Here is a 14,630-nt window from a genome sequence, read left to right on the forward strand (position 1 = left end):
GGGGATCCCACTCAGCAGTTCCTTGAGCAGCCAGAAGTTTGCTCTCCTAAAGCACAGGTCCTAGCTCTGCTTTTTGCCAGGCCCGCATTCTTCAAGATCACAAACTCCACCAAGGCATGGTCATTACAGCCCAGGCTGCCTCCAGTCTTAACCTCTCTAATGCTCTCCTCTGCATTAATGAGTACCAGGTCCAGTAAGGCTTCACCTTGGGTAGCTCTGTCTATTACTTGGACCAGGAAGTTGTCCTCAACAGACTCCAGGAATCTCCTGGATTGTCTGCTGCCTGCCATGCCACCATCCCATGGGCAGATATCTGGGTGGTTGAAATACACCATCAGGACAAGAGCCCATGAGCACAAATCGTCCTACAGCTGAAGCAAGAAGGCCTCATCAACAGCCTCCTCCTGATCAGGTGGCCTGTAGCAGACCCCAACCACCAGATGCCCTTTACTGGATGGATCCTTGATTTTTACCCACAAGCTCTCAGTCTGATCGTGGCTGTTCCTCAGGCACAGCTCATCGCAATCGATCCACTTCCTAACATAGAGGGCAACTCCACTACCCCTCCTACCCTGTCTATCCCTCTGAAAAGCCTGTAGTCCTCAATCAGGGTATTCCAGTCATGCCATTATCCCACCATGTTTCCATGATAGCCATTAGCTCATACTTTCCCAATTGCACCACGGTTTCTAGCTCCTCCTGTTTATTTCCCATGCTGCACACATTGATATAGAGGCACTTCAGCTTAGCCATTGGCCTCACTGCCTTCTCAGAGGAGCCCTCCCTAATACCTCCAGGACAAGTCTGGGGTTTTCCCTTACCACCTCCCACGGTGACGGTGTTCCCACGTGCTTCTCTGTCACCCAGTACACCCCCTTCCCTCACCATGACCAGTTTAAAGGCCTGCTAACCAGCCCAGTCAGCTTGTTCCCAAGATTATCTGTGGCCCTTCTAAAGTCAGTTGGCTCCCATCTGCCATGAGCATTCCCCCTTTCTCAAGGCTGCATCCCAAGCCATAGTACTCAAAGTCCTGAGCATGACACCATTCACAAAGCCATTTATTCAGTATGTCCACCCTCCTCCTGTTGTGCGGATCCCATGTCACCAACAGAGAGGACAGAGAACAGAACTCGTGCTCCCAATCCCTTCAGAAGTCTTCCCAGAGCCCTGAAGTCCCTTTTGATCGCCTGAGGATGTCTTCTGCCTACCTCTTCATTTCCAATGTGGAAAACCAGTAACAGATAATAATCAGAGGTCTTAACGAGGGGAGTGATGTTCCCAGCACCATCTCTCACCCAGGCTCCAGGCAGGCAACACGCCTCCCTGTGGGAGGGATCTGAGCAGCATATCGAGCCCTCGGTTCCCCTCAGAAGGGAGTCCCCTATGACAACAGCCCTTCTTTTTTTCCTGACTGACGTTGTAGCAAAACAGGCAGCAGACTGACTAGCCTTGGGCAACCTCTCCTGCACAGATGGACTTTCACCAACATCCACAGCCTCCAGTCCCTCCAGCTCCAGAGCCTCATACCTGTTACGTAAGGGCACCTGGGAAGGTGGGACAGGCTGAGGGGCAGTCCGCTTCTTACCTCAAACAGGGACTTGTTTGCATCCTTTGCTGTCTTTGAGGTCACCCCCTTCCCACCTGACTGTGAGACAGCAGATGCTTTTCAAGCAACAGAGGAGCATCTCCCCCACACCCTTCGTGTAGGGATGGCAGAGTGCGACTCCACCAATTAATCCCCTTCCCACAGTCCCAGATGCTCCTCAGCCTTTCAACTTCCTCATTTAGCTCTACCACCAGGCTGAGCAGATCCTCCACCTGCTCACACCACACACAGGTGGTATCCCGGCTGCCCTCCTGTAGCAGTGACAGGGCCAGGCATTCTCCACAGCCTGAGACCTGAACTGTGGCATGGACATTCATGCCTTCAGTTTGAGTCTCCGCGTTCCTTTTAGCAGCAGCTCGCTACCGTGTGGTGACCATGGCTGCACCTCGGTGTATCCAGAGAGCAACGACCTGTTAAGTGACCTGTTAAGTGCTAAGCCCCCTTCTATTTGGCAAGGTGCCCCGCCCTGCCTGCTTGCTGATTTGCTCGGGGTTTGCCCTGAAAATCACTCTCTTCACAGCGAGATAACAACCCGCTTCTCTGTATAGTCCCGCGAATGGGTGCCTTACCCTCTCACCTCGTCTGAACGGCCCACGTGATTCACACACCCTGACACCTCCTCTCCGTCCCCGAGGCTTTTTCTAGGCAGAGGGCGTGGATGCAGAGCCGTTGCCCTGGCAACGCCCCCTTCACATTGGCCGCTCTCGTGAGAGCTGCCGGGCTGCTCTGTGATCTCAGGGTTCCCTGGATAAACGACCCGATCGAAACTTCACTGTACCTCGCGATCTCGCTGCGGTTCTGTTTGGGACAGCTCTGAAGCAGCGAACCTCGGCGATCAACGTGTATGCATACCATACATACACAACATATCATGATATCAGTATGAGGGTATGTAGAACCACTTCGTTCCTTTGTGCTTCCTGGACAGTCTGTGTCGCATCCCCACAGGCGAAATCTAAAGGTCCCAGATATCTAAAGGCACAATTGAAGTAAATAAGTAGCCCTTCCTTAAAGGGCTTTGTATAATCACCAAACATAAAGTATGGTGTTGTATAATCAACAAATATACCAAGTGGTGTGGCCAGACTGGTATCCACAGATCATAAAGACAGAAAGATTATCACGTTGGAAAGGGATAATCAGAAACAAATGGAAAATGCTCAGCTGTGTTGTAGGCTCACAGGAAGAACTCCACAAGGAGCAATCTCCAGAAAGTGATCCTTCCTCAATGGCAGTCAGCCCCTAAATGGGGTCAAGGAGAGGTGGAGCCAGGCTTTACCCCTTTCAGTCAAACAGGTGAATTGCCTCCCCACGGCTGACTCAGTGCTTACCTCAGGTGATCAATCAGAGGCTCAGGCCGTGATTCAACAGTTCCCATGCAGGCTTGATCTTCACTGATTTTCTTTATTCACAAGTAGTGACCTTAGGTGAGGATCAAGGATTGTGCTGCTAAAAGGAGTATCAGTTCTGCCCAATTCTGTCAGGGACAAATGTTATATGAAGTAGGTAGAGAAACCTGACTGCTCTGTGCATTACAGAACCACTGAATCAGAATTGTGGAATTGCAAAATGGTTGAGTTTGGAAAGGACTTCTTGAAATCTCTTGATCTAACCTTCCTGCTCATGCAAGCTCACCTAGACAGTATTGCCCAGGATAATATTCAGTTGATTTTTGAGTATCTCCACAGGTGTAAACTCCACAGTCACTCTTGGCAACCTGTCATCCTCACAATAGGACAGGTTTGAACATCCCCACAGTAAAAATATGTGTTTATCAACCTTTAGGAAATCTCAGAAATCTCATCTGTTTCAATTTGTATCCATTGGCTACTGTCCTGTCTGAAGGCACTGCTGAGAATAATCTGACAGCCTCTTCTTCATTCCCTCCCATCAAGTATTTATACACATTGATAAGATCTCTTCTAAGCTTTCTCTTCTTCAGGCTGAACAATTCAAGCACTCTCAATGTCAAAGAGCCAACAAGGAAATATGTTCTCCTGGACTACATAAATACAGCTATAGAGAAGGAGAAACGGATTGGGAACGTGGAAGTCATGCAGCCTTGGCTGCAGTGATCATGTGATGGTGGGGGTTCAGAATCCCAAGAAAAAGAAGCATGACCAAAACAGAAAACAAAAAACAAAACAAAACAAAAAAACAGACTACCAGCCATTTCATAGCAGACTTCAACCTCTTCAGAAACCTGCTAACCTGCTTGGAAGAAAGAATTCTATGGGATCCCAGAAAAGTTGGTTGGTATTAAAGATCATCTCCAAGCTTAAGAAAAGTCTATCCTGACAATCCAGAAATCGAAGACATCAGGAGGCCTAAATGAAGGAAAAAGGAGTTCCTAACTGAACTCAGGCATGAAAAGAAGGTGTACAAAATGAGGAAGTTGAATGTAAAATATATCCTTGACATGGTTACGTTTCTTAAACAGCAGAATCAACTTCATACTGGTGTTGAATCTTTTCATTTTATTTTATTTTTTTGTAGGATATTTCAGACGATTAGCTGATTAGCTCTTAATATATCATAATAGCACCTTGTTTTAGTTTCTGTAGTTCATCCAATCTGTTGCTGCAGCCTTCAAAGGCTTTGAAGTCTTCCTCTAAATGTATTAACTCTAAGCTGATATAATAGAGGTAATCCTGTTTATTTCTGGCTGGAACGTTGATGAAAAAGCCACTTAAGAGCTAATTTTGCTCATCATGGAATAAGAGGGAGAAGATAAATGGGGAAAGGAAAACATCTAATTCTCGGCATAGGAGACTAGTATTATCTACTTCTGGAACTATGTTCATGTGCTAGCCACATTCTCTTGGAGGTTGAAAACTTATGGGCATCAGTCATCATGCTGGTTCTGCAGTATATCCACAATAGAAGTGAAAAGCAGGTATCATTCTCAGGCAGGAGAAGAGTGACTAAAGATCAGAACCGCAGTGTATTCCAGCAGATAAGTGTACGAGTTAATTAGATTAAGTAAAAGTTAAGTGAGCTTATTTTATTGTCTTCTGGAATACTGTGCAGTGAGAGCTTTCAGAAATACCAAATGATGTGCTTGTAATCCTTTAACTTAGCTGCTTGCACTGACAAATGTAATAAGACGCAAGATGGTGGGTGGTGAAAATGGGAGCACCTGGTGAAATCCATAGGCGTTATTAAGTCTCAGAAAGAAGAGAAGGTACCAGACAGTGAGGAAACAGGAGAAAGATGATTTGCAAGAACCTTTAAAAACTTAGAAGCTAACATATGTGGGAAATTGTATTGCCTAGGATGTTGGCTGGCAGTTTGAGAGAATGTGACTATGACTAAGAAATAGTATTTTGCTCTCTGTACCTATGAATCTAATAACACTTTACCAGGCCTTGTTTTTTTCTGATCATATCCCAGGTCTACTTCAAGGACAGACTCAAGGTATGCATTATGATAAATTTCCTAGCTTATGCCAAGTTTAAATAAAAATGAATCCCAGAACTGGAGGCTGAATGGGAGCCATGGTGTTTTCCACCATCTTTTTCAATATATATAATTGGAGAAGACCTGCGTCTTGTGCAAGAATCCCAGCAAAAGTGAATCTAAATGTAGCAGGTACAGCAAAAAAGTCAGTAAGTAATGCAGGAATGACTGGAATTCATATGTCAGCTCGCAGTAGAGAATGTTGCTTAACTCAGCACACCACTGTCTTCTTAGAAGAACATACTGGTCTGGACAATCTGAGGCAAATGTACCAGTCATCAAAGAGGCAGAATATTTCTTGGGCGTATTTGGGCAACAACAAAGTTACGAAGAGATTGAAAACCTGGTTCCAATTGTGTAAGGTACCAGTTGTTCTGACGTACGAACAATCAGAGGCTGAAAGCGTTGGTAGGAAAAATCATGATGTTTGTGTTTCAAAACAGTTTTGCCAAGCATTTGCTTTTCAGAAGAATTTGTAGAAAAAAAAAAAATCTGGTTTTAGCATTATCAAAACTGGAGAAAGAAAATGTTAATAACTCACTCTTCTTGAAGATAAAAGAGTGCATCATCAGGATTCAAAAATCATTTAGGACACTACATGTGGGTCTGAGCTGTTCTGAGAGAGGCAACCATTGCAGGGTGAGCTGAACAGCTCTGCAGACCCTTCAGCTGTACAGCTTGGCACATACAGTGTTCCCATTAGCAGTAACAGGCTGCAGGGTCTGTGTTCAGCTGGCACCACAGGTATTCAGACATAATAGGGCTTATCTGGGCAAGTCTAGGCCAACGTGGCGCTTGATCTTGGTTTGTTTAGCTGTAACAACAGTAGTCTGACAGCCTTGATTTGTCCTTGCTTAGCTTTGTACAACTGAATGATGTTAGAATTACTGTAATTTACACTTTTATATGTAATAGATATTAAAAGTGTGTAGTTTTCCTTTCTAGTTTTCCTTTCTCTAATAAACTGTGATGCTAGAATAAAAATTCAGCGTAAAGTACAGGCATGGGATGATAAATGGAGCCTTGAAAGTGCAGAGGATGATAACAGAGGCCCCTGGGTCATAAACAACTCAGCAGTAGTCAGCTACTGTCCATCAAAGGAATGCAACCTTGGGAGCTGGGTAAAACAACTCAGCGGTAACAAAAAGTACATGGAACAGTTATACGAAACGTGTAAAAAGTACTGTGCATAGAAGATCTGGATGTAATATGGAATACTGTACCAATAAATAAGGAGGAAGTGGACTGTGTCAGCCAGTGTATGACGACAAAAGACAAACCCAAGAATGAGGAGAAAGAAACCTTCAACACCTTCAACATCTTCATTGTGTTTCCAGAAATGAGGAAGAAGAACCCCCCAACATCACACCTCTTACGAAGCTGGTAACTTGCCTTTCTCCAGGACTGAAACCTTCAGCCTGAGGAGGTGACCTCTGTGTCCCTAGAGTGACAATGGGAGGGTGAGCATGACAGAAGAAAAAAGAACAATTACCAGAAAGTATGGATATTCTGGATATCCATCATGGGGTAAGCTGTAATAGTTGGATAACTGCAACTACAATTGTATCATTGTATCTGGACTAATAATAATTCTTTGATTAGACTGTCAAGACTTTAATTAGAATAGCAGTGAATTCCCAGCTCTGCATAAAACGTGACCCACATAAACTGCATAAGTAATAGCACACCAAATTGGCAGGAGCAACCTAAGCTGTTAGAAATTAGAAAGAAGTTTATAGAGAATGTGGGCAACCTAGATTATTAAAATTTAGTGCAACTGTTGACTTTATTGCTTTGGTTTCCAGAGATTGTAATGGGAATTTAGGCATTTAGCTCATATGTAGACAACTACATTCAGTCATCATTTAAGTACCTCACTCTGAAAGTAATGTCTATGTACTTCTGTAACTATCAGATAGAAGAAGCCGTAGCCGTATTCTAACATAAAAGAATTGAGAGCAGAAGAAAAACTAGCAATCTATAAGCAAATCGTTGCTACTGGCTATGATACTTTTAGTCAGTTCTTTGATATCTGTTTCTTACATTCGCCAGGCAGCACATCAGAATTCACTTAAAATCAGCCAGCAGGTCAAAATGCTACAGAATGTCTGTTTTGATGTTCATTTTGCATAAATGAGAAGATCCTAGCAGAGTGCTAGAAGGATTTGGTTTTCTCCTACCAAGGGATTAGCAATGGATGAATGCTAACTAAAAAGGATAGAATCATAGAATCACAGAGGTTAGAAAGGACACACAGAGGTCAGCTATTCCAAATCTCTGCTAAGATCAGGCCCAGTCAGATGAGGTTATTCAGACTCTGGCCTGTCAAATTTTGGATAACTCCAAGTATAAAGAATCTGTTTAAACTGGAGACCACATCTATACCATTCTTTCTGTTGTCTGTAAGAAGGTCTTCTTTGTGAACTTTAGACAAAGCCTGATGAACAGCTGAAAAATTCAGTATATAATCATGATAGCACTGTCTAATGTGCCATGTGTTTTTGATCAGTGTCAGAGAGAGGATGTGCTTTTTTTTTTTTTTTTTTTCCTGTCTTATTCAGTGTAGCTATTTAATGCTTTTATGCAACATTACTTTTTCTTCAGCATTTTTTGGAGATAAACTGATAACTGAGCAAGCACCCAGTTAGGAAAAATCTCCCCTTTAATAAACTCCCAGTTTCAGGAGGATCACATGAGTATTTTTAGGGAAAGAAGCCAATGGACACAAAACATTGGAATCCTACTAAGAAATGAATATTTATAGCACCAGATGTTTGAATGAACTAGAAGACCCTTAACTCCATCTGAACCAGATGTCTGTAACAGAGCTAAGAAAGGAAAAAATACATCTTTTCAGGCTTTCCTCTGAAGCACAAAAAGAAAAGCACTACTTAAGTAGGAGAGAGATTTTTGTAACTGGATTCTAAGAATGTATTACAGAATTAGTCTATACTAATTTTGCGAAGGCTGTTTCTCACCACAGTGGAGAGAACTGATACAAAAGTTCAAATTTAGAAAAGGAAAAAAGAAATATGAATCTTTTCTGTAATCTGTTATTCTGTTGTTCCTAAGCATTATAGCTGACTTTTGTTACTGAAAAATGTAATAGTGAGTGATATACCACAGAGAACAACAGCCAATCAGTCAGTATTCATGAAATCAGTACTGATATCATTTATGTTTTAACATAAAGATGTTGATGCTACAGTCTTTTAACTTCTTTTGTGTAAATCTAGCTGGCAAATGAATTTACCCAATAGAGCTTCACTATCAGTACTGTTGCTACTATAGATGAGTAATCATATTCAGTGCCTGTGTTTGTAAACTTTGTTAGAATTGGTTTGTGTGATCATTGTGGCACAGTCGTGCTATATAGCTCTTAAAACCCAAAGGCTGAGATTCAGTTCAAGTACTAGAAAAAAGAAAAAATTCCATGCAAAAACAAGTGACTAGGGCAAAAATATCCACGAGTCCAATACCAAGTGACACTGACTGACTTACATCCCAATGACATGAACAGAAAAAAAAAGAAACCATGAAGCAGTGACTAGATTTCTTTCATTCATCATGTGGTCTGTACTGAGCCTGGCAATATTCTGATCACAAGCACAATCCCAACAGACATTGCTAGCTGAAATGTGTCCTAAGTGTGGGCACTTAAGTATGTATACCACAGCTGGAATACTCATAAACAAGTGCTCAAACTTGATTCTTCAGAAATGAATGTCATGCAGATCTGAGATTTAAAACACCTTCCTCCAGGTCTGTCGTTGATCTATGGCCATGATAACCAAGAAAAGATGCAGAACCACAGCTGCTTTCTGCTGTTTTCAGAAAAGGAAGTATACAAAAGTGAGTGTAAATGTTGCTTGTGATTTTTGAATAGTCTCTCGACTATTTCAGTTTCAGTATCTATTGTAGAATGTAAAATCTGCCACACCCTCCTCTTCTTTTTGCTTTAAAGTGCAAACTGTAATCTAGTTTTCTTCTGTAGAAGTATACAGGCAATGATGAAGACTTTCCAGCTCCCATTCATGAGAGCAAAACAATCTGAGGCATCTGATACACAGTACCTCAGTACCAGGTACCTCATTAAAAGAGTGGCAATAAATGCAAAAAGACATAAATAAAAGGGGGATTTTTGGTGTCTTATGGAAGAACATGACATTGGTCTTCTAAGATCATAGGAGGATCCTTAATGTCTTGAATTTTAGACCGCTAAACATAAATGTGTGCAGTTGACAGGAATGAATATTTAAGGTTATTTCTGAATTTCAGGTAAATTCAGAGGAAATGCTGTTGGTATGAGTCTTGCAAAAGAAAATTCTTAAAGGCAGAGAAACATATTTATCCCGAAGCCTCATTTCCTTCCTTTACATTTCTGTGGAACAAAAGCAAATTTCCTGTGAAAAATCTCATTCACCTAAATGAGAGCAGATCTGGGTAGTTAAAAAGGAAAGAGGATAAAAACAAGCCTACTTCGAAGCTAACTGTAATGTGCTGAAGCGCGTTTTCCCTGGCTACTGTAGAAGAACTACTATATTGTTTGGCATTCCCCTGAAGTGGTGTCCTTGTCTACACAGAGGCTGCATGAAAGCTCTTATGTCACCTTTTATAAGAGGGAGAAACAAATGCTAAAGATGTTTTGCCAAAGTACACATTAGTATTATTTTTTTTAAATACTCCAGTGTCCAAAGCTAAAGAACAAACACAATTTTATATTTTCCTGTATCCTGATACAATAACACATTGTCACTTCAGCCAGTTTGAATAATTCATTCAGTGAATCATAATCATTTCTATTTAAACAAGCCTAGAATAAGATAATAGTGCCTTTTGCAACAACAGTTAGTAACACAATAGCAGAACTTCCTAAGGTTAAAATAAGCAAGGCTAAAATAAACATCTCTAACCCGTAAGGTCCAGGTACTTTGCATCTTCCTAACTGTTTTGATCTGCCCAAAGGTGTGAAGCAGCTATATAAACAAGATTCATAACTCGCTCTGAAAGAAATTCTCAGGTGCCATCAAAGTGCTATGTTGCTCCAAAATGCTTTTTTTTTTAAATTATTTTCCAGCATTGTGTTGATAACCCATGAATCAGAATGTAGACCACAGGAGTTTAGAATTAAAAAAAAATGTTGAAAGACAGTATTAATTTCTGATTTGTCTCCAGTTCATGGAGAAAAGTATGACTGGATTGACAGTTCTTTTCTTTTGTTGTCTCCCTTCACATTACAGTTGTACTACACAACTTACCAAATCATTTGGAAGCGCTAAGTTAATAACCAACCAACAAAGCAAGCCAAACAAACAAACAAACAAAAAAACCACGAAAAAATACAAAAAACTCCAAATGCACTTTTTCGAGCATTTGAGACCCTAGGTGAGGGTCAGTTGAAATGTCCTTGTAGGATACTGAAGACATCCCAATAGGACTAGCAGAACCTGGGCTCAACATTTTCGGTTGTCAGACAGCATCCATCTGAGAAATCTGAGGGCTCTGAAAGGGCAACTGAATGGAAGTTCTCTTGTCTTGCTTCACATGAAACATCTTCTTTTTTCCAGGGATTTGTTGAATAATAATATTGGATCATACAATATCCAGTCATATAATATTCCTTCCTGGAAACTGATTGGGTTCTAATCAACTGTTTATGAAAACTTAAAGTTACTGACAGTAATTAGATTAGTCTTATAGCCTCTATCTATCAACCATTTTTTACTTAAGGAAAGTTTTTAGCTTGCATATTGACTTCTTTTCTGTATTAGATATGTAGAATATATAGATATGCTCTACATAAGCAAAATGACAAGTTCAGAAAATGCTTTGAAAAGTTATGATACCAGCTAGGACACGTAACTTTTGTCTTCCAGAATACCAGTAAGGGAACTTGACTGAAGCTGCATGACAGTGAAAAGTCAAAACCAAAAACATGGCACAATAAACAATGGGGAAAAAATAGTTCAGTTTTTCATAATGTTTTAGAGGAATCCAAATAAAGATAGGGAGATCAAATAATAGTAGTAAAACAGATGTGGATTTTAAAACTGAGAATGTTATGGCTGACCTTGATGCAAACACATAGGCTGTCAGTGTGGCTACAGGAATATTATGAATAGGGTTTTGATAAAGACTGAAAAACATTAACTGAGAATTAATATGTGTCAAAGATTATATGTTTTCAGAATCAGAATCTCTGCAAAATGTGAAAAAGAAGAGAGGACAAGGCCAGCCTTACTAAGTCACACATCATGTCCCAGACCCTCGTATCTTGCTCCCCATAACTGCCAGTAGTAGATGCACAGAGAAGAGGGTAAGAATAAGACAAGCATGTAGTAATACATCCCCAAAATATTTTCACAGATTCCAGGAGCCAGTGGCTTACAAACCACAAGCAAGAACTTTGTATCTTAGTAGAATTTTCTTCAATAAATGTATTCATTGCATTTTGAACCCTAGTAAACCTTTAATATCCCAGTGCCAAATGGCCAAGAGTTCTACACTATGTGAAGAAGCATTCCCTTTTCTATTTTTTTTAATCTGTCACCTACTAGCTTCACTTGATAATTTTTATTTATTTATTTATTTTAAGAGACAACAAGCAGTAGCTTTCTATTCATGCTCTCCAACCTACTTGTGTAGACTGTTGTAATATCTCAACTGGGTTTTCTCTTTTTTGAACCTAGTAGGTGTGGTATTGCAAGAGGCACTGGAAAGCTGGTGATAAAAGTGTGTAGGTATGTGATACAGATAGGGTAGACAAAAGGAATATGGGAAGATTCTACCGCTGAACTACAAAACTTGTTACAACAGTGAAAATGGGCACATTTTCATTTTAAAGAATACTGTTACTGAACAGTTGAGGGAAGATTTGAGACAGCTTCTTAATTACCTTAAATGCAAACTCCTTCTGGAAGTAAAGCCAGGATAAATAATTTTTTTAAGAAATTAAAGAAAAGAGTAGATTTCTTGGGAACAGAACAATAACAGATATTGGTAAATCCCTTGATTAATTATTAAACACACAAGATAACAAAAAACAAGCTAGGTTAAGTAGACTGCAAGTATCTCAGTGAAACAGAAAAACATTAACAAACCAAATTGTGAGAAAGCATGGCAAGACTAAATCTAAAGATTATCACGTCATCTCTATTGTTTATGCCATCTTCATTATACTATCTAAAAACAAAGGAAATGAGAAGGGAATATCAATGTGGGATTTAGAATAGAAGTACCCCTGGTGGTAAAATAGTTCTAATTTGTCAGCTGCTCAATAACAAACAAACAAACAAAACAACAACAACAACAAAATGACACGAAAAAGGTGCTGAAATACATTGATTTGATCCAATCTAAAAAATAATTACAACACACATTATGATGTTCTGTAATCTAGCCTTGAGCTTTGATGAAACATTCGGAATCTAAAATAAAACATCTATGTGATCAGTTAGATGCTTGGAACTGAACCAATATCGTATTTAGTTAGGTAAGAAAATGTCTCTTTCTGTATCAGTTCATGAATATGCTAGGGTATACTCTCTCCTCTTTAAAGTGACTATGGAAAAAAGTGTTTTAATTTAATTTAAAATTTTCAGGACATCACAACTACAGAGGAATTCTACCATGTTTTTAGATATGCTGATAATCTAGTTATGATACAAGGTGTGCAATGTGTGGGAAAAATAAACTGGATAAGGAAAAAGGAGTTAAGATCAACAAACTGAAAAACAAACTTATTGTTGAAACCTGACAAATGCTATTAACAACCAGAATGTAAGCATAAATATCTGTAAGTCAAAGCAATTTAAATACATACAAGCATTAATTTAGAATTATCTGTAGTGTAAATTATGGCCTCATTGCAAAAATGGAAAGCTTTTCATTTTTCTTTAGACAATTTTAGCTCCAAAAAAATCAACTGTGCAAGACTGTCTATTACAGAAAATATTTTTTTTCCATTTTTTTTTCCATTAACTTGATGGGAACCTAATCATCATTTGAATTCCCATCCTTTCTTCCAGAATACCTTGGAATAATAAATAGATTCAGAAGGAAGGGCACAGAGGAAAATATCTCGGTGATACAACCTAGCCAATTTCCTAGAAAGCTGTCTCATTCTTTCACTTTAATTGAGCTTTTTTTTTACTGTGGTCTATTAAAGAATCGTCATTCTGCAGTGATTGCTGAGGAGTATCTGCTCCTTAACAGAACTAAACATATGAGATAGCTGCATCAACTAAAAAATTTGAGTAGTTATAAGGTTATAAGGTTATAACCTGTCTTTTGGTGTGAATAAATTATGCACAAATAGAATCATAGAATCATAGAATGGCCTGGGTTGAAAAGGACCACAATGATCATCCAGTTTCAACCCCCCTGCTATGTGCAGGGTTGCCAACCACCAGACCAGGCTGCTCAGAGCCACATCCAGCCTGGCCTTGAATGCCTTCAGGGATGAGGCATCCACAACCTCCTTGGGCAACCTGTTCCAGTGCGTCACCACCCTCTGTGTGAAAAACTTCCTCCTAATATCTAACCTAAACCACCCCTGTCTCAGTTTAAAACCATTCCCCCTTGTCCTATCACTATCCACACTCGTAAACAGCCATTCCCCCTCCTGTTTATACACTCCCTTCAAGTACTGGAAGGCCGCAATGAGGTCCCCACAGAGCCTTCTCTTCTCCAAGCTACACAATCCCAGTTTCCTCAACCTTTCCTCATAGGAGAGGTGCTCCAGCCCTCTGATTATCTCAGTGGCCCTCCTCTCAACCTGCTCTAAGAGCTCCACGTCCTTGCTGTACTGGGGGCCCCAGGCCTGGACACAGTACTCCAGGCAAAGGATAAAATAGGCAATGGAAGGAGCATTTCAGGGCACTTAGCGAGCAGCCAGTGGTGGAGGGAAAAGCCTACACAGGGCTCAGGTGATCCAGCTGGGAGCTGGCATGTGTCCTAGCCATCAGTTTTCCTTCAGCAGTAAGGAAGAACACTTTGCCCTGTTCTTATTCAGTTATTCAGGCCAACATCTTTTTAAAAAGAAGTCTATAATTAGGCCTTGAATCTATACATTCAACTTAAGTAAAACGACTTTTGGAATTGTCAAGCATCCAGAAATTTCCACATCAGCTGGCTAGTCTATGTTAAGTAATCAAATGTACCAAGGACTGTTCTCTGGCAACAAAGGCAATTGGCGTGGTACAGCTCCCCACCCCCATATTACACCACTAGACTCTCTGGAATAGGGTGCCCTGACCTAAAATGCCTACTGGGAATGTTCTCTCACCCATGTTATTTCCCAAATCATGTGCCTAGGAACAGCCAGAGATCATAGCAAATTCCAAAACTTCGAGTTTAATAATATAAACCACTGAGTTACTTTGCATGAGATACTCACCAGCCTGTTAAAACTGCTAATACAGCAATAGCTAGCTCAGGATTTCTAAAAACAAGGCCTCTTGGTTGTTTTTTCTTTGTTTGTTTGTATTTTGATTGGTTGTTTTGGTGCTAGTCTTTTTTTTGGGGGGCGGGGGGGGGGGGGGAGGGAGCTGGGGAGAAGGCGGGA

Source organism: Gallus gallus, chromosome 1 (assembly GCF_016699485.2).
Source record: "Gallus gallus isolate bGalGal1 chromosome 1, bGalGal1.mat.broiler.GRCg7b, whole genome shotgun sequence".
NCBI lineage: Eukaryota > Metazoa > Chordata > Aves > Galliformes > Phasianidae > Gallus > Gallus gallus.